Source organism: Tachyglossus aculeatus, chromosome 3 (assembly GCF_015852505.1).
Source record: "Tachyglossus aculeatus isolate mTacAcu1 chromosome 3, mTacAcu1.pri, whole genome shotgun sequence".
Taxonomy (NCBI): domain Eukaryota; kingdom Metazoa; phylum Chordata; class Mammalia; order Monotremata; family Tachyglossidae; genus Tachyglossus; species Tachyglossus aculeatus.
In genome coordinates this window covers 9,039,519-9,058,837 of record NC_052068.1, presented here as the reverse complement: position 1 = coordinate 9,058,837, position 19,319 = coordinate 9,039,519, and the positions used below count along the sequence as shown (strand labels likewise).

At 44.7% G+C, this 19,319-nt stretch overlaps 1 protein-coding gene and 1 non-coding gene across 2 annotated transcripts in view; both read right to left on the bottom strand.

Annotated features, from left to right (window-relative positions):
- Window positions 1-19,319, bottom strand: part of INPP5A (inositol polyphosphate-5-phosphatase A) — a 610,446-nt gene that overhangs the window by 14,245 nt on the left and 576,882 nt on the right. The gene's annotated exons all lie outside the window — the stretch shown is intronic.
- Window positions 16,070-16,207, bottom strand: LOC119926228. The gene has a single exon (XR_005450120.1). It is a non-coding gene; the product is annotated as a small nucleolar RNA SNORA7 (small nucleolar RNA).

Sequence of the window (19,319 nt, the reverse complement as noted above, 5' to 3'; positions counted from 1 at the left end):
CATAGTAAGCGCTCAATAAATACGATTGATGAAGTGGCAGAGCCGGAATTAGAACCCACGACCTCTGACTCCCAAGCCTGGGCTCTTTCCACTGAGCCACGCTGCATCCCCTATGTGCTGTGAGGCAAATACCGCTACTACTATACTCCTATTCATACTCCACTTCATGACAAATTTGTGAAGAAATCTAATGAGTTTTTAAAAATAAGTTTTGTTCAAATAACATTAAAATACAATCGAAGATTCTCTGAGGGTTTTTTTCTTAAGAAAAGAAAAATGCTTTCATGCTTGAAGAGAACCTTATTTACCACCCTACTTGGTGTGGTATTATAAAACTAGGATGCGTAGCTTTCTACCAAATGGGTTTACAAGCTACACTGCCATTACAAAGATTAGCCATGGCACTTAGCCAAGTACAGTGTACTGAATGTATTGGAACAAACCAGCGATCTCAGTATCTTTTCCACCTCATCAAACCTTACAAGACTCTCATTTTCAATCCACATTATGAGAATTCGATTTGCTGCTTCACTGCTACACAGAAGTACAGCTTATTTCTGAGTGTCCACGAGACGTTTTGATGTTGTAATACTGCTCATATTTGTAGCTCTTTGTCTGCAATTTATGGTTTGACTTTTTCGATTTGTGCATCTTCCTTAAAGCTGCACAAAGACCAGACATATAAACGTTACTTAACCACCCCCAACCCGAACATATATTAAAGAGGGAAAGGAATTGTCCTGATGCCATAGATTTTACTCTTTGTTGTGCTTAAAATTCCTGGATTTTATGTGACATGCTATTTAACTGGAAAGATGAGCTGATGTTTCAGTGACTTAGATTGTTTAAGAGGCACTTGCGGGTTTGGAATTTCTCATTCAATCAGTTGTATTTATTGAGTGCTGACTAGGTGCAGAGCACTGTATTAAGCATTTGGGAGAGTACAGTATAACAACATAAAAGACTACTGCCCATAATGAGCTTACAGTCTAGAGGAGGAGACAGACATTTATACATAATGGATATGGATATAAGTGCTTTAGGGCTGAGCAAGATGGTGAACAAAGAGAGCAAGTCAGGGTGATGCAGAAGGGAATGGGAGAAAAGGAAATGAGGGTCTAGCCTAGTGGACAGAGCACGGGCCTGGGAGTTGGAAGGACTGGGTTCTAATCATGGCTCCAACATTTGTCTGCTGTGTGACCTTGGGTAAGTCACTTCATTTCTCTGGGCCTCAGTTACCTCATCTGTAAAATGGGTATTAACACTGTGAGCCCCATGTGGTATATGGACTGCGCCTACCTCAGAGTTTAGAACAGTGCTTACAGCATAATAAGCACTTAATTGCCATTAGAAAAAATGTCAGGGAAAGTCTCTTGGAGGAGATGTGACTTTAGTAACTTCTAGATGTGACTTCTAGACTGTGAGCCCGCTGTTGGGTAGGGACTGTTTCTATGTGTTGCCGACTTGTACTTCCCAAGCGCTTAGTACAGTGCTCTGCACACAGTAAGCACTCAATAAATACGATTGAATGAATGAATGAATAGTAAGGCTTGGAGGTAGAGGAAGTGATCGTCTGTTGGATATGAAGAGGGAGGATGTTCCAGGCCAGAGGCAGGACGTGGGTGAGAGGTTGGCGGCAAGAAAGATGAGATGGAAGTACAGTGAGTATGTTCTCAGCTTTCTATGGCTTTCTGTGTCCAAATCAATTTACTTGTATCCACCCCAGCACTTAGTACAATGCCTGGCACATAGTAAGTCTTAACAAATGCCATCATTATTATGGTGAGCCCAATCTTCCTGGGAGCTCTATGGCCCTCGGGTGCTTCCTCCCTTCAAAGCCCTACTGAGAGCTCACCTCCTCTAGGAGGCCTTCCCAGACTGAGACCCCCCCTTTTCCTCTGCTGCTCCTCCTCCCCTCCCCATCACCCCCACTCCCTCCCTCTGCCCTACCCCCTTCCCCTCCCCACAACACTTGTGTATATTTGTACATATTTATTACTCTATTTTATTAATGATGTGTATATAGCTATAACTCTATTTATCTATTTTGATGGTATTGACACGTCTACTTCTTTTGTTTTGTTGTCTGTGTGCCCCCTCTACACTGTGAGCCTGTTGTTGGGTAGGGATTGTCTCTATCTGTTGTTGAATTGTACTTTCCAAGCGCGTAGTACAGTGCTCTGCACACGGTAAATGCTCAATAAACACGATTGAATGAATGAATGACAGAGAGATGATTTTGAATTGTAACACCACGCTTCTCCATGCAAACTTTTCATTGTTCTTGATTTGAACAAAGATACAGAAACCTAGCTGAGACACATTGCTGTGATTTCTTTGTTTTTGTGGTTTGACTGGAGAATGTCACTAGATGTTTATGACAGAGAAGCAGCATGGTTTAGTGGAAAGAGCATGGGCTTGGGAGTCAGAGGTTGTGGGTTCTGGCTCTTCCACTGACGGGCTCTTCAGTCCCTAAAAGGATCATGCCCTGAAAGGATCATAACTTAAAAGGATCATGGGAGAATACCTGGGGGAGTATAGTAGAGTCAATAGACATAATTGTGGTATTTGTTAAGTACTTACTATGTGCCAGGCACTGTTCTAAGCGCTGGGTTAGATACATGATAACCAGGTTGGACACAGTCCCTGCCGCACATGGGGCTCATAGCCTTAATCCCCATTTTACGATGAGGAACCTGAGGCCCATAGAAGTGAAGTGAATTGTCCAAGGTCAAACAGCAGGCAGGTGGTGGAGTCACAACCTTCTGACTCTATCCACTAGGATGCATTGCTTCTCTATTGGTTCTGTGGTGATGGGATGGGAGGGGCAGTACAAAGCTGGACCAGTTGTGATTGGGCAGATTTGGCTACCTCTTGCCTTCCATCCATTAGTGGTATTTATTGAGTGCTTACTATGTGAAGGGCACTGTACTAAAAGCTTTGGAGAATATTCATTCATTCAATCACATTTATTGAGCACTTACTATGTGCAGTTGCCAACTTGTACTTCCCAAGCGCTTAGTACAGTGCTCTGCACACAGTAAGCGCTCAATAAATACAACTGATAGATTGATTGCAGGTCACTATACTGAGCACTTGGAAAGTACAATAAAGCAATAAGGAGAGACAATCCCTGCCCACAATGGGCTCACATTCTAGAGTACAATATAACAGAGTTGGTAGACAGGACCTCTGTCAACAAAGACCTGACAGTCTAGAGGGAGAGACAGACATGAAAATAAGCTCCTGATGGGGGGATAATAATAATAATGATAATTATGGTAATTGTTATGAGCGTACTATGAGGCAAGCACTATTCTAAGTACTGGGGTAGATACAAGTTATTTAGGTTGGACACAGTCTCTGTCCCATATAGGGCTCACAGTCTTAATCCAAATTTTATAGATGAGATAACTGAGGCCCAGACAAGAGAAGTGACTTACCCAAGGTCCCACAGCAGACACGTGGCTGTGCTGGGATTAGAACCCTGACCTTATGACATGCAGGCCCAGGCTCTATCCACTAGGCTATGCTGTTTCCATACAAAGGCCTGGGGCCAGGATGGAGCTGGAGGTGGTTAGGAATGGAGAACAGGCCCTTCTGGCTTGTGAGCCCGTTTCTAGACTGTGAACTCGCTGTTGGGTAGGGAAAGTCTCTAAATGTTGCTGACTTGTACTTCCCAAGTGCTTAGTACAGTGCTCTGCACACAGTAAGTGCTCAATAAATACGGTTGAATGAATGAATGAATGCCAGGAGAAGACAGTGGTGGGGACCCTGGGGAAGAGTAGCAGGAAATGGAAATAGAAAAACTGGTAACCACAGCCAATCTTCCAATCAACATTCATTCTTTCAGTCATTCAATCATATTTATGGAGTGCTTACTGTGTGCAAAGTACTATATTTAGCACTTGGGAGAGGATGACATAACAATAAATAGACATATTCCCTGCTCACAGCGAGCTTACACTCTAGACCAAGGACAACAGTTAAGAAAGGGGCTGCTGTGATCCGTTTTTCCTCCCTTACCCGCTTCTCTCCATCTCAGGGTCGCACCTGGAGAGTTTCCAGTCCTCTACCACTCTCGGCTATGGGTGGAAGAGTCAAGCAGAGGCCTGTCCATTACATTCCTAGCTTGGACAGTGGCTAGCGAGTGGCAGGCAATCTGCTACAAGTAAAAACTCACCCGTGCTGGGCAGCAGCGGCACGGGAGAGAGTCGAGGGCAGAGACTCGAGTTTACCGTGTGGAAGGTGGCAAGGATAAACCACTTCTGGATTTTTACCAAGAAAACTACGTGGATCCACTATCAGAACAATTGCAGATGGAGAGCGGGGCATTCTGGAAGATATGTGTCCGTGGTGTCGCTATGGGTCAGAGACAACTTGACAGCATAAGACAAGACAAGACCCCCCCACCCCCTCTTCTCTCCCCTCTCCTTCCAGTGTGACTGTCAGCAGTTCTAATCCCAGTTTCTCTACTTGTCTGCCATGTGATGTTGGGCTAGTCACTTAACTTTGTTTCTCAGTTACCTCATGGCCTAGTGGACTGAGCACGGGCCTGGGAGTCAGAGTTCATGGGTTCTAATCCCGGCTCTGCTACTTGTCTGTTGGGTGACCTTGGGCAAGTCATTTAACTTCTCTGTATGTCAGTTACCTCATTTGTAAAATGGGGATTGAGACTGTGAGCCCCAAATGGGAGAGGGACTGTGTCCAACCCGATTTGCTTTATCCACCCCAGTGCTTAGTACAGTTCCTGACACACAGTAAGCGCCTAACAAATACCACAATTATTATTACCATTAATAAAATGGGGATTAAGACTATGAACCCTATGAGGGACAGGGATTGTGTCCAACCTAGTTAACTCGTATCTACTGTGCTTAGTACAGTGTGTGGCACATAGTAAGTGCTTAACAAATACCACAACTATTATTATTATTTGGGCTACGAGTGGCTACCAATCAATCTGTGCATCAGGCAGAAACTCCTCACCCTGGGCTTCAAGGCTGTCCATCACCTTGCCCCTTCCTATCTCACCTCCCTTCTCTCCTTCTACAGCCCAGCCTGCCCTCTCCGCTCCTCCGCCGCTAATCTCCTCACCGTACCTCGTTCTCGCCTGTCCCGTCATCGACCCCCGGCCCACGTCATCCCACGGGCCTGGAATGCCCTCCCTCTGCCCATCCGCCAAGGTAGCTCTCTTCCTCCCTTCAAGGCCCTGCTGAGAGCTCACCTCCTCCAGGAGGCCTTCCCAGACCGAGCCCCTTCCTTCCTCTCCCCCTCATCCCCCTCTCCATCCCCCCCATCTTACCTCCTTCCCTTCCCCACAGCACTTGTATATATGTATATATGTTTGTACATATTTATTACTCTATCTACTTATTTATTTTACTTGTACATATCTATTCTATTTATTTTATTTTGTTAGTATGTTTGGTTTTGTTCTCTGTCTCCCCCTTTTAGACTGTGAGCCCACTGTTGGGTAGGGACTGTCTCTATATGTTGCCAATTTGTACTTCCCAAGCGCTTAGTACAGTGCTCTGCACACAGTAAGCGCTCAATAAATACGACTGATTGATTGATTACTCTCCCCACCTTTCAAAGCTTTATTGAAGACACATCTCCTCCAAGAGGCCTTCCCTGACTAAGCCCCCCTTTCCTCTTCTTCCACTCCCTTCCATGTTGCCCTGACCTGCTCCCTTTACTCATCCTCTGCTCCCAGCCCCACAGCACTTATGTACACAGCTGGAATTTATTTATTTCTATTAATGTCTGTCTCTCCCTCTAGACTGAATCTCACTGTGGACACAGAATGTGTCTGGTTACTGTTATATTGTATTCTCCCAAGTGCTTAGTATATGTTCTGCACACAGTAAGAACTCCATAATAGGACTGACTGAATGAATGATGGACTGACTGTGCTCTTTTTCTTTCAGGTATTGATTCATTCAATTGTATTTATTGAGCGCTTACTGTGTGCAGAGCACTGTACTAAGTACTTGAGCACTGTACTAAGTGCTTGGTATGGCAAGCAGAGTGCTGCATTATGCTTGGTTGAATTCATTTACTCATTCAATTGTATTTATTAAGCATTTACTGTGTGCAAAGCACTGTAGTAAGCACTTGGGAGAGTACAATATAACAATAAACAGATACATTCCCTGCCCATAACCACCAGGGGACTGTGGGAAAACTAAATCCAAGAAATTTCTACTTGAAAAAATTGAATTTTTTATTGACCTGATTATCATAATACAGCTACCTAATTATCGTCCACAGTCTATAATGGATTGAAAGCACTCAAGTAGTGTTTTCTTACATCTAAAAATGAGTTTCATTTAGCATGTGCCCCTTACTGTTTTCCCCCAGTTCACTTTTATCACAAATCCAGGCTGGGTTCACAAATTCCTTCTTGCTTTTACCTATACTTGTACTGGAGAGCTTTGTCTTCTATGGACTGAGTTCCCTTTTAGTGCCCCATCATTTGAACGCACTACTTCACAGTTAGCAAAAACACTGGGAGGGCTATATGTCCAAAACACTACTGAGCCTCCGAAGTGCTTAGAACAGTGCTTGGCACATAGTAAGCACTTAACAAATACCATCATCATTATCATTTCCAGTGAGAGTTATCTCACTTAGGTAGAATCAGGAAGGTCAATAGAGACCCACAAACAGAGCTCTAAAAGTACAATGTGATATCCAGCTGCTCCTTGCAAATACATCACTTACCGCCTGGATACCAAGGCAGCAACAGAGTCAAAGGTCACAATCAAGAGAGGCATGAAACAGGCAGTAGGCTAGCAAAGGGTAAGAAGGGCAAATGACTTGGGCCATAATTTCACACAATCCCCACAGCAGGAAGGAAAACCACGAAACCATTTTCCTGCACCTTTTTATGAACTTGCGTTGGGTATTTTGTCCTTGCGAGCAAAACCTTTGACAGAAGCAATGCTGCAGATAATAATAATAATAATAATAATAATAATAATAATAAAATAATAATGATGGTGTTTGTTAAGCACTTACTATAATAATAATAATAACGATGGTATTTGTTAAGTGCTTACTATGTGCAAAGCACTGTTCTAAGCACTGGGAAGGTTACAAGGTGATCATGTTGTCCCACGGGGTGCTCACAGTCTTAATCCCCATTTTACAGATGAGGTAACTGAGGCACAGAGAAGTTACGTGACTTGCCCAAAGTCACACAGCTGACAATTGGCAGAGCCGGGATTTGAACCCATGACCTCTGACTCCAAAGCCCGTGCTCTTTCCACCGAGCCACGATGCTGATGTGCCAAGCACTGTTCTAAGCGCTGTGGGTGATACAAGGTAATCAGGTTGTCCCACATGGGGCTCACAGTCTTAATCCCCATTTTACAGATGAGGCAACTGAGGCATAGAGAACTTAAGTGACTTGCCTAAAGTCACACAGCTGACAGGTGGTGAAGTCAGGATTAGAACCCACATCCTCTGCCTCGCAAGCCCATGCTCTTTCCACTGAGCCACGCTGCTTCCATGACCTGTCCTTGTTAGCCCCTGGGAATTTATTTCAGATGCCCACAAGCAACAGTTTTTGTTAAAAACAACAACAAACAGCAAAGCCCGATTATAAACCGAACCCATCCTTAGGCTGGATGCTCTCTGGTTTCTTTTACCTTGGAATATTTTCAGGCAAACACAATCTTTTTCTTATTGACTACAGAACAAATAAATAGCTTAGCCACGGGCTGTCGAACCGAATGTGTCCGCATGTCATTAGTGCTTTGTCAGCTCCTGTGGTAAGTGCTTAGGCCATTTACGATTAGAGACCGACATGAAGCTAATAGCCCAGCTCAATGACTGTCAGAGATTGTGCAGAAGAGCCAATTGGTGTTTGGAAATATGGAGACCAAGGCAATGAGTGCCCTCATCCTGAGATAACCATCACTGTATACTCAGTGAAATACTAATCATTTTATACGTCAGTGAAATATGTGATTGTTACTGATTCAGGTGAATACACCAGTCTGAATTTTTTGAAAATGGTATTTGTTAAGGCAGACACTCCTCACCCTCGGCTTCAAGGCTCTCCATCACCTCGCCCCCTCCTACCTCACCTCCCTTCTCTCCTTCTACAGCCCAGCCCACATCCTCCGCTCTGCCGCTAAACTCCTCACTGTGCCTCGTTCTCGCCTGTCCCGCCGTCGACCCCCGGCCCACGTCATCCCCCTGGCCTGGAATGCCCTCCCTCCGCACATCCGCCAAGCTAGCTCTCTTCCTCCCTTCAAGGCCCTACTGAGAGCTCACCTCCTCCAGGAGGCCTTCCCAGACTGAGCCCCCTCCTTCCTCTCCCCCTCGCCCCCCCTCCATCCCCCGTCTTACCTCCTTCCCTTCCCCACAGCACCTGTATATATGTAGATATGTTTGAACATATTTATTACTCTATTTATTTATTTTACTTGTACATATCTATTCTATTTATTTTATTTTGTTAATATGTTTGGTTTTGTTCTCTGTCTCCCCCTTCTAGACTGTGAGCCCACTGTTGGGTAGGGACTGTCTCTATATGTTGCCAATTTGTACTTCCCAAGCGCTTAGTACAGTGCTCTGCACACAGTAAGCGCTCAATAAATACAATTGATTGATTGATTGACTTACTATGTGTAATACACTGTATTAAGCACAGGGGTAGATACAAGATAATGAGGTTGGACACAGTCTCTATGCCATATAGGGCTCACAGTCTTAATCCCCATTTTACAGATGAGGTAATGAGGAACAGAGAGGTTAAGTGACTTTCTCAAGGTCACACAGCAGAGATGTGGCAGAGGTGGGATTAGAGCCCAGGTCCTCTGACTCTTAGGCCCCTGCTCTTTCCACTAGGCCCCACACCCTTCTCATTTGCCCTGCCTCTCTGGAAAGGGTAGTTATTGCTCCTGGGATAATGTGTCCCTACATGTTTCACAGATATTTGTACGTCAGGATCAGGGTAGGCATTGACATGGGAGTTCTAATCTTGATACCGCGACTTGCCTGCTGTGTGACCTTGGACAAGTCACTTATCTTTTCTGTGCCTCAGTTTCATCACCTGTAAAAAGGGGGTTAAATACCTATCCTTCCTCCCCTTCGACTGTAAGGCCTTTGCAGGAAAGGGAGTTTATTAAGAGGTGTGGGAAGGGAGTCAGGGTTCTTGGGTTCTATATCCAATCTGTCATTTGTCAGACTGAGCCCCCTTTTTCTTCTCCTCCTCCCCATCCCCCCCGCCCTACCTCCTTCCCCTCCCCACAGCACTTGTATATATGTTTGTATAGATTTATTACTCTATTTATTTTACTTGTACATATTTACTATTCTATTTATTTTGTTAATGATGTGCATCTAGCTTTACTTCTATTTATTCCGATGATGTGACACCTGTCCACATGTTTTGTTTTGTTGTCTGCCTCCCCCTTCTAGACTGTGAGCCCGTTGTTGGGTAGGGACCATCTCTATATGTTGCCCACTTGTACTTCCCAAGCGCTTAGTACAGTGCTCTGTACACAGTAAGCGTTCAATAAATATGACTGACTGAATGAAAAAGAAGTAGTTGCTGTGAAAGCTTTTAGGGGGAATTCAAGGCGTTTCCACACAAGACTTGACTCACTAGGGGCTTGGAATGAATCCTGAATCTCAACAATACATTTCCTTACTTTGTTATTACCTAGAAGACATTCCTCTTTGAAAATATGGATTGATTTGGCCGGGGATCCTATGGCAATTAGAGCATTTTAAAAAATTTCAATAAGGAAAAATGCATCCATAAACATACAATTTATCACCATCAACAGTTACAGAAACATGAAGGATGTGATGTTTTCTCTTGCCGGGTTAATGAAATGTGAGCTATAGTGATGAAGTTGGGTGAAACCGAGATAGATTCTGACTACCTCAAAACCATTTCAGGTCTAGTTTCAAACCCAAGTTTCTGTCTCTTCTAGGATGTGCCAGCAAGCAGGGAGGATCATGAGATTTTCTGATTAGGGAGTGCACCCAAGGAAACTTGATTTCCAAGGATAGTTGACTCCAGAAGCTCTTCTGGGGATTCTTACTTCAGCAGGGCTGGCCTGAATCCTTCATCAGCTATTTTCTAAATTATTATTATTATTATGGCATTTTGTTAGGTACTAAATCTTTACCAAGCACTGTACTAAGCACTGAGGTAGATGTGAGTTAATTGGAATAAACACAGTCCTTGTCCCACATACTGCATCAGCCTCCTTTCTGATCTCCCATCCTCCTGCCTCTCCCTGCTTCAGTCTATACTTCACTCTGCTGCCCGGGTTATGTTTGGGCAGAGATGCTCTAGGCATGTCACTCCCCTCCTCAAAAATCTCCAGTGATTGCCTATCGAACTTCGAATGAAGCAAAAACTCCTCACTTGGCTTCAAAGCTCTCCATCACCTTGCCCCCTCCTACCTCACCTCCCTTCTCTCCTTCTACAGCCCAGCCTGCACACTCCGTTCCTCTGCCGCCGATAACCTCCTCACTGGGCCTCATTCTCTTCTGTCCCACCGTGGACCCCTGGCCCATGTCCTACCTCTGGCCTGGAATGCCCTCCCTCCACACATCCACCAAACTAGCTCTCTTCCTCCCTTCAAAGCCCTTGGAGAAGCAGTGTGGCTCAGTGGAAAGAGCACGAGCTTTGGAATCAGAGGTTGTGGGTTCAAATCCCATCTCTGCCAACTGTCAGCTGTGTGACTTTGGGCAAGTCACTTCACTTCTCTGGGCCTCAGTTCCCTCATCTGTAAAATGGGGATTTAAACTGTGAGCCCTCTGTCGGACAACCTGATCACCTTGTAACCTCCCCAGGGCTTAGAGCAGTCCTTTGTACATAGTAAGTGCTTATCAAATACCATCATTATTATTATTATTATTAGGAGAGCTCACCTCCTCCAGGAGGCCTTCCCAGACTGAGCCCCCCCTTTTCCTCACCTCCTCCTCCCCTTCCCATCGCCCCCTCCCTCCCTCTGTCCTACCCCCTTCCCCTCCCCACTGCACTTGTGTATATTTGTACATATGTATTACTCTATTTTATTAATGATGTGTATATAGCTATAATTCTATTTATTTTGGTGGCATTGACACTTGTTTACTTTTGTTTTGTTGTCTGTCTTCCCCCTTCTAGACTGTGAACCCGTTGTTGGGTAGGGACCGTCTCTATATGTTGCCGATTTGTTCTTCCCAAGCACTTAGTACAGTGCTCTGCACACTGTAAGTGCTAAATAAATACGATTGAATGAATTGAATGAATGAACATAAATAAATAATAACCATTATGGTACTTGTTAACTCACTAGTATAAACTTTGTTTTAAGCACTGGGGTAGATACAAGTTAATCAGGTTGGACATAGTTCCTGTTCCACATGGGGTTCAAAGTCTAAGTACGGGGGACTAGGATTTAATTCCCATTTTACAGATGAGGGAACTGAGGCCCAGAGATGTTCAGTGACCTGCCCAAAGTCACCCAGCAGACACATGGCAGAGTTGGGATTAGAACCCCAGTTCTCTGACTCCCAGGCCCGTACTCTTTCCACTAGGCCACACTGCTTCTCCCAGCGCCCACATGGTGCATATATAGTCTAAATGTCTAGAAAGGAGCCAAAATTGCACTGACCAACCCACCTGGACAGTTAGAGAAGAACTGATATTGAGCCCCGCTTCCCTCAGCTAGCCAAAGTGAATTACAACCTTGGAAAACTCTTAGAGACTCTTAACATCAATCAATCAATCAGTCTATCAATGGCATTTATTGAGTGCTCAACTATGTTCAGAGCACTGTCCTAGGCACTTGGAAAAAAACACTATAAAAGCACGTCCCCTGACCTTAACGAGCTTACAGTAGTGTGGCTCAATGGAAAGAGCATGGGCTTTGGAGTCAGAGGTCAGGGGTTCAAATTCCTGTTCGGCCAATTGTCAGCTGTGTGACTTTGGGCAAGTTATTTAACTTCTCTGTGCCTCAGTTACCTCATCTGTAAAATGGGGATTAAGACTGTGAGCCCCCCGTGGGACAACCTGATCATCTTGTAACCTCCCTAGCGCTTAGAACAGCGCTTTGCACATAGTAAATGCTTAATAAATGCCATTATTATTATTATTATTATTATTATTATTACACTCTAGAAGGGGAGCCATACATCAATATAATTACATTCTTTATAATATATAATTTAAAGATATGCACATAAGTGCTGTGAGTCATTCATTTCATTCATTCAATCATATTTACTGAGCGCTACTGTGTGCGCTGTACTAAGTGCTTGGGAAGTACAAGTTGGCAACATATAGAGACGGTCCCTACCCAACAGCAGGCTCAAAGTCTAGAAGGGGGAGACAGACAACAAAACAAAACATATTAACAAAATAATATAAATAGAATAGTAAATATGTACAAGTAAAATAGAGTATAATAATAATAATAATAATGTTGGTATTTGGTTAAGCACTTACTATGTGCCTGGCCCACAGTGAGCACTTAATAAAAAACAGTTGCCAGGAAACCTCAGGGTAGTGTCAGCGCATCTTCCCCTCAAATTCTGGAGGCATTTTACAATTAATATTTTAATTCTGATTCTCTTGCACCTCGCAACTCATTGTAAGATATAAGATTCTCCTGCCCTGTCAGTGAGTAGAGCCTTAGGGACCCAGATGTCCCACTGTTCCCTGCCTCCCTGCTGGAGAAGCCCATTATAGCCTGCCTTCAGCTCAGACACGAAGGCTGCAAGGGAGAGAAGGCTTGCATCCTGTTTCCCAGCACCTCCTTCTCCGCCACCCCACATCTCCCTCGAGTCATCCGTGGAACCCAATGGTACCCCAAAGTTAGAATCAACCTTGGGGAGTTCCAGTCCCCAACATCTGAGATATAACGGGGATACAGCGCTCATTGTGGGCAGAGAACCTGTCGACCGACTCTTTCATGTTGTATCGTGCTAGATAAATGCCAGGTGCAGTGGATAGGGCACAGGCCTTGGAGTCAGAAGGTCATGGGTTCTAATCCTGACTCTGCCACCTCAGTTACTTCATCTGTAAAATGGGGATTGAGACTGTGAGGCCCATGTTGGAACAGGGACTGCGTTCAACCTGATTTGCTTGTATCAACCCCAGAGCTTAGTACAGTGTCTGGCACAAAGTAAACTCTTAACAAGTACCACAATTAATATTATAAATCTCCCAAGCACTTGGTTTAATGTATACAGTCAGCGCTCAATCAATATCACTGATTGATTGATTGATGCACCGTGCTAGAACTCTGACCTCTGAATTTAAGCTTTTAAGCTGGTGATCTCCTCTTAAGTCCCTGCCTTTATACGTATATAATAATAATGGTAATAATGACGATGGCATTTGTTAAGTGCTTACTATGTGCGAAGCACTGTTCTAAGCGATGGGGGGGGGGGATACAAGGTGATCAGGTTGTCCCACGTGGGGCTAACAGTCAATCCCCATTTTACAGATGAGGTAACTGAGGCACAGAGCAGTTAAGTGACTTGCCCAAAGTCACGCAGCTGACAAGTGGCGGAGCTGGAATTTGAACCCATGACCTCTGACTCCAAAGCCCGGGATCTTTCCACTGAGCCATGCTGCTTCTAGACTGTGAGCCTGTTGTTGGGTAGGGACCATCTCTATATGTTGCCGATTTGTACTTCCCAAGCGCTTAGTTCCCATTTTACAGATGAAGTAACTGAGGCACAAAGCAGTTAAGTGACTTGCCCAAAGTCACACAGCTGATATGTGGCAGAGTAAGGATTAGAACCCATAACATCAGACTCCCAAGCCTGTGCTCTTTCCACTGAGCCATGCTGCTTCTCGATATATATATTTATACATAAAACTTTTCAGGCTCCCTATGGCTCTTTAATTGCCACTTGCGTACATGTGTTTTGTTTGCTTCTGTTCTGTGCTCCTTATCTTCCCTGGCGTAGTGGATAGAGCACAGGCCTGGGGGGGTCAGAAGGACATGGGTTATGATCCTGGCTCTGCCACTTGTCTGCTGTGTGACCTTGGGCCAGTATCTTCATTTCTCTGTGCCTCAGTTACCTCATCTGTAAAGTGGGGATCAAGACTGCGAGCCCTACATGGGACAGGGATTGTTTCCAACCCGATTTGGACGTATCCACCCAAGTGCTTAGTGCAGTGCCTGGCACACAGTAAGCGTTTAACAAATACCATATTTATTATTATTCTTATTATCCCCACCACGGGTGTTAGACCTCAAGCAGACTAGACTTGGGTGGCTCCAGATGCCATAGAGAAAAACGACTGAATCGTGACTATATTAAGGTGGAGTGAGTCAATCTATCATATTTATTGAGCATATACTGTGTGCAGAGCACTATATTAAGCACTTGGGAGAGTACAGTCTAACAATAAACAGACACATTCCTGCTCCATGACGAATTAAAGTCTAGACGGCTGCCGATCCCTCTCCCGCATCTCCATATCCCTCTGGAGAAGCAGCGTGATTCAGTGGAAAGAGCCCGGGCTTGGGAGCCAGGGGTCATGGGTTCTAATCCCATCTCCACCACCTGTCAGCTGTGTGACTTTGGGCAAGTCACTTCACTTCTCTGGGCCTCAGTTACCTCATCTGTAAAATGGGGATTAAGACTGTGAGCCCCACGTGGGACAACCTGATCACCTTGTATCCCCCCCCCCCCCAGTGCTTAGAACAGTGCTTTGCACATAGTAAGCACTTAACAAATGCCATTTGTTAATGCCTTCTTTAGAAGGTCTCCAAAGAAGCAGACCTGGCTAAAGAAGAAGCAATGCTGTAGAACCAAGACAGCCCAGGGGTTTTCTGCCTTTCTCTCCAAGAAACAGCTTTAGGATGGGGAGAAAGGCTTCATACTTCTCTCCTCTTTCCCTGTACTAACGAAGACATAGCTAGATCCACCAGATGCACTAGCACAGAGGGAGAAAAGCAGAGAAATTTAAGAGGCTCAAGAGGTGTATCTCCTCTGTGTGGACAGGGAATGTGTATTCTGCTTCTGTCATTAATTCATTCATTCAATAGTATTTACTGAGCGCTTACTGTGTGCAAAGCACTCTTTTGCCAGCGCTTAGGACAGTGCACTGCCTTCAGCAAGTGCTTAATAAAAACCATCAACCACTCGTATTTATTGAGCGTTCTCTCTGTGCACAACAGTGTACTAAGCGCTTGGGTGAAGGAGCATGGCTCAGTGGAAAGAGGATGGGCTGGGAGTCAGAGGTCATGGGTTCTAATCCCGGCTCCGCCACTTATCCGCTTTGTGACTTTGGGCAAGTCACTTCACTTCTCTGGGCATCAGTTACCTCACCTGTAAAATGGCGATTAAGACTGTGAGCTCCACATAGGACAACCTGATCACTTTGTATCCCCCCAGCACTTAGAACAGTGCTTCACACATAGTAAGCACTTAACAAGTACCATCATCACCATCATCATCATCATCATTACAACACAACAGAATTAGCAGACACGCTTCCTGCCCATAATGAGCTTGTACTCAAGCGAGATGAGTTTACAGTCTAAGCTCATCACACTGACATGGTTTCTCTGTCAGATGAGTTTCCTGATGTGGTTAAAATTCTGATTTTGGCCTCCAAGCAAACTAACTAGTTCTGCTAGCACTGCTCAGTCAGCACTAAGTATGACATGCATTAAGCATTTACTACGTGCTAAGAATCCACCAAATACTAGGTTAGTTAGAAAATGGTCACATTAGATTCTGACCCTGTTGCACACAGGGTTCACCCTCTAAGAAAGTCTGACCTGATCTGGCCCCATTCGGTGATTTTTAACTTTGTTGTTGTCTTATGCTGTCGAGTCATGTCTGACCCATAGCGACGCCAACGCTTAGTACAGTGCTCTGCACTCAGTAAGTGCTCAATAAATACGATTGACTGAATCTCTCCCAGAACACCCCAGCTCCATCTGCAATCGTTCTGATAGTGGATCAATAGATTTTCTTGGTAAAAATCTGTAAGTGATTTACTACTGCCTCCTTCCACGGAGTACACAAGTCTCTGCCCTTGACTCTCTCCCATGCTGCTGCTGCCCAGCACAGGTGAGTTTCGACTTGTAGCAGATTTCCTGCCAATCGCTAGCCACTGACCAAGCTAGGAATGGAATGGACAGGCCTCTGCTTGACTCTCCCTCCTGTAGTACAGACTGGTAGAGTACTGGAAACTCTCCAGGTGCGAATCTGAGAGGAGGATTTTTAGTTAATCTATTTTAATTTTGCTGGAAGAATTTCCTTGAAGAATTTCATATGAATACCACTGGTGAGGCTTAGCTGGAGAGATTCTCCCCAGAATCAAATGTCTGATCAAATTACTACTCAAGAAAACACTCCAAAGGCCCAAGTAAACTGATAGAGATTTTAGGCCTCTTCAAAAGGGCCTCTAGACTGTAATCAATCAATCAATCAATCAATCAATCGTATTTACTGAGCGCTTACTGTGTGCACAGCACTGTACTAAGCGCTTGGGAAGTACAAGTTGGCAACATATAGAGACAGTCCCTACCCAACAGTGGGCTCACAGTCTAAAAGGGGGAGACAGAGAACAAAACCAAACATACTAACAAAATAAAATAAATAGAATAGACATGTACAAGTAAAATAAATAAATCAATAAATAAACAGAGTAATAAATATGTACAAACATATATACATATATGCAGGTGCTGTGGGGAAGGGAAGGAGGTAAGATGGGGGATGGAGGGGGGACGAGGGGGAGAGGAAGGATGGGGCTCAGTCTGGGAAGGCCTCCTGGAGGAGGTGAGCTCTCAGTAGGGCCTTGAAGGGAGGAAGAGAGCTAGCTTGGAGGATGGGCAGAGGGAGGGCATTCCAGGCCCGGGGGATGACGTGGGCCGGGGGTCGATGGTGGGACAGGCGAGAACGAGGTATGGTGAGGAGATTAGCGGCAGAGGAGCGGAGGGTGCGGGGTGGGCTGTGGGCATGGAATGTGTTACATTGTTATATTATATTCCCAATTGCTTAGTTCAGTGTTCTGCATATAGTATGTGCTTGATACATATGATTGATTGACTAAAAATAAGACGATAATAACAATAATAATAATAATAATGTTAAGCACTCACAAAGTTTTTTCTTCTTTTCAAATGGTATTTCTTAAGCACTTACTATGTGCCAGGCAGTGTAAAAAGCACTGGGGAAGATACAAACTAATCAGATAAGACTCAGTCCCTGTTCCACATGGGGCTCATATACTCATGCCCCATTCTACAGATGACGTAACTGAGGCCCAGAGAAATGAAGTGAAAGTCACATAGCAGACAAGTGGCAGAGCTGGGATTAGAACCCATGACCTTCTGACTCCCAGGCCTCTGCTCTATCCACTATGCCATGCTGCTTCTCCAATGCTTAGAACATTGCCTGGCAAAGAGTAAGTGCTTAACAAATGCCATAAAATGTTCCCGGCGAACAGGCAGCCATTCCTTCCTCCCCTGCCTGAGGCGGAGGGGGAACGTTCCCCCAGCCTCATGCTCTGTTAGCATAGAGCGGGAACTGTAGGACCTTCCCGGACCTTTGGCGACAAGAAAATCTGGACTTGGGGAAGGTCAAGGAAGGGGAGAAACCAGCCCGTGCCTAGCTGGCTGTACACAAGGGAAAGTGTGGGAGGCCCTGACACCCTGGCGGCCTCCACGGAGGCACTGGAAATTCCCAGCGCAGCACGATGAATGAGTTGCGGAAACAATAAAGAGAGTAATGGCAAAAGGCATTAGAATACGGCCATTTATTTGGGAGAAAGGAGGGAGGTGAGAGGACAAAATTCAGGGGAAGGGGAAGACAGAGAAGCAATGAGGCCTTTATTCTAGCAGATTCCTGGATGGACATCAAGCTAGAAAGTGGGTCCAAACTAGAGAATGTTACTCTCCCAGGAAGGGGAGAAATCCCGGTTTTCTGCTTTCTTCCGGACAGACGGGGGCAAGAGGTGTGAAAGAGGCACCGAAGAGGGTCCGCTCAAGTAAGGAAAAAAAAAATTACCGAAAGATGTCTTAGACACGAACATATGTCCAAGTAGTAAATTACATGACAGCCTAATGCAGTGACAAACAAGAACAGGTCACTTGAAGAGAATGATTAATATATCAGATGACTGTAGGCACAGACTTATCCCAAAGCAAACCAGGAGGTGAGTTCCTGAAACCCTTGGAAAAGTCAATTTCTATCTCTGCTCCCTCCAGCTCCAGGCATAATCAGCATGGTGCAGTGGATTGAGCCCAAGCCTGGGTGTCAGAAGGTCATGAGTTCTAATGCCGGCTCTGCCACTTGTCTGCTGTGACCCTGGGCAAGTCACTTAACTTCTCTGTGCCTCAGTTACCTCATCTGTAAAATGGGGCTTAAGACTGTGAACCCCACATGGGACAACCTGATTACCTTGTATCTACCTCAGTGCTTAGAACAGTGCTTGGCACATAGTAAGTGCTTAACAAATACCGTTATTATTATTATCACTGTAATTAATGGAAAAAGGCATAATACCATTTACGGAGAAAGGCAATAAAATGAACAATTGCCCACCAGTACTTAGGCCAACCTCAATGTCGTCCGTTCCTTCTTCACACCTACCGCTTTTTTCTAAGGAATAGAGACCATGCTCATTCATTCATTCAATTGTATTCTTTGAGTGCTTACTGTATGCAGAGGAGATCCATCTGGTCCAGAACTGGTCCAGATCTCTTCACCGGTCTCACCCAAGGCCAAGTTGTTTGCCTCTTAACTTGGGACTAACCAGGCTTCCATTTTAAAATTCAGAATCAGATTTTATCTCCAGTGGTTTTTTTTTTTTTCTGTGATGTTTAAGTGATTTCTATGTATCAAACATTGCTTTCAATACTTGGGTTGGGCTCAGCCTTTGTCCCACATAGGGTTCTCTGTCCAAGTTGGAGGGAGGAAGATTTAATCCCCATTTCACATGTGGGGTAACTGAAGCACAGAGAAGTTTCATAACCAAGTCACACAGGAGATGGGTAGTAGAGCCAGGATCAGAACCTAGATTGTAAACTCACTGTGGGCAGGAAATGTGTCTGTTATAATGTCCTGGTGTACTCTCCCATGCACTTAATATAGTGTCCTGCACATGGTAAATGCTCAATAAATATGATTGATTGATTGAGTACCTCTGACTCCCAGGCCTGTGCTCTTTCCATTATGGTTATGCTGCTTCCTCGTAGATGGGATTACCTTGACTAAATTAGATTACAACGCAACCCAGTTGAAAATGTGGGCTTAGTCTCTTTTTTTTATTTTGGAAGTCTTAGGAGAATCATAGAAAATTAATGCCATATAAGGTGAAGAGA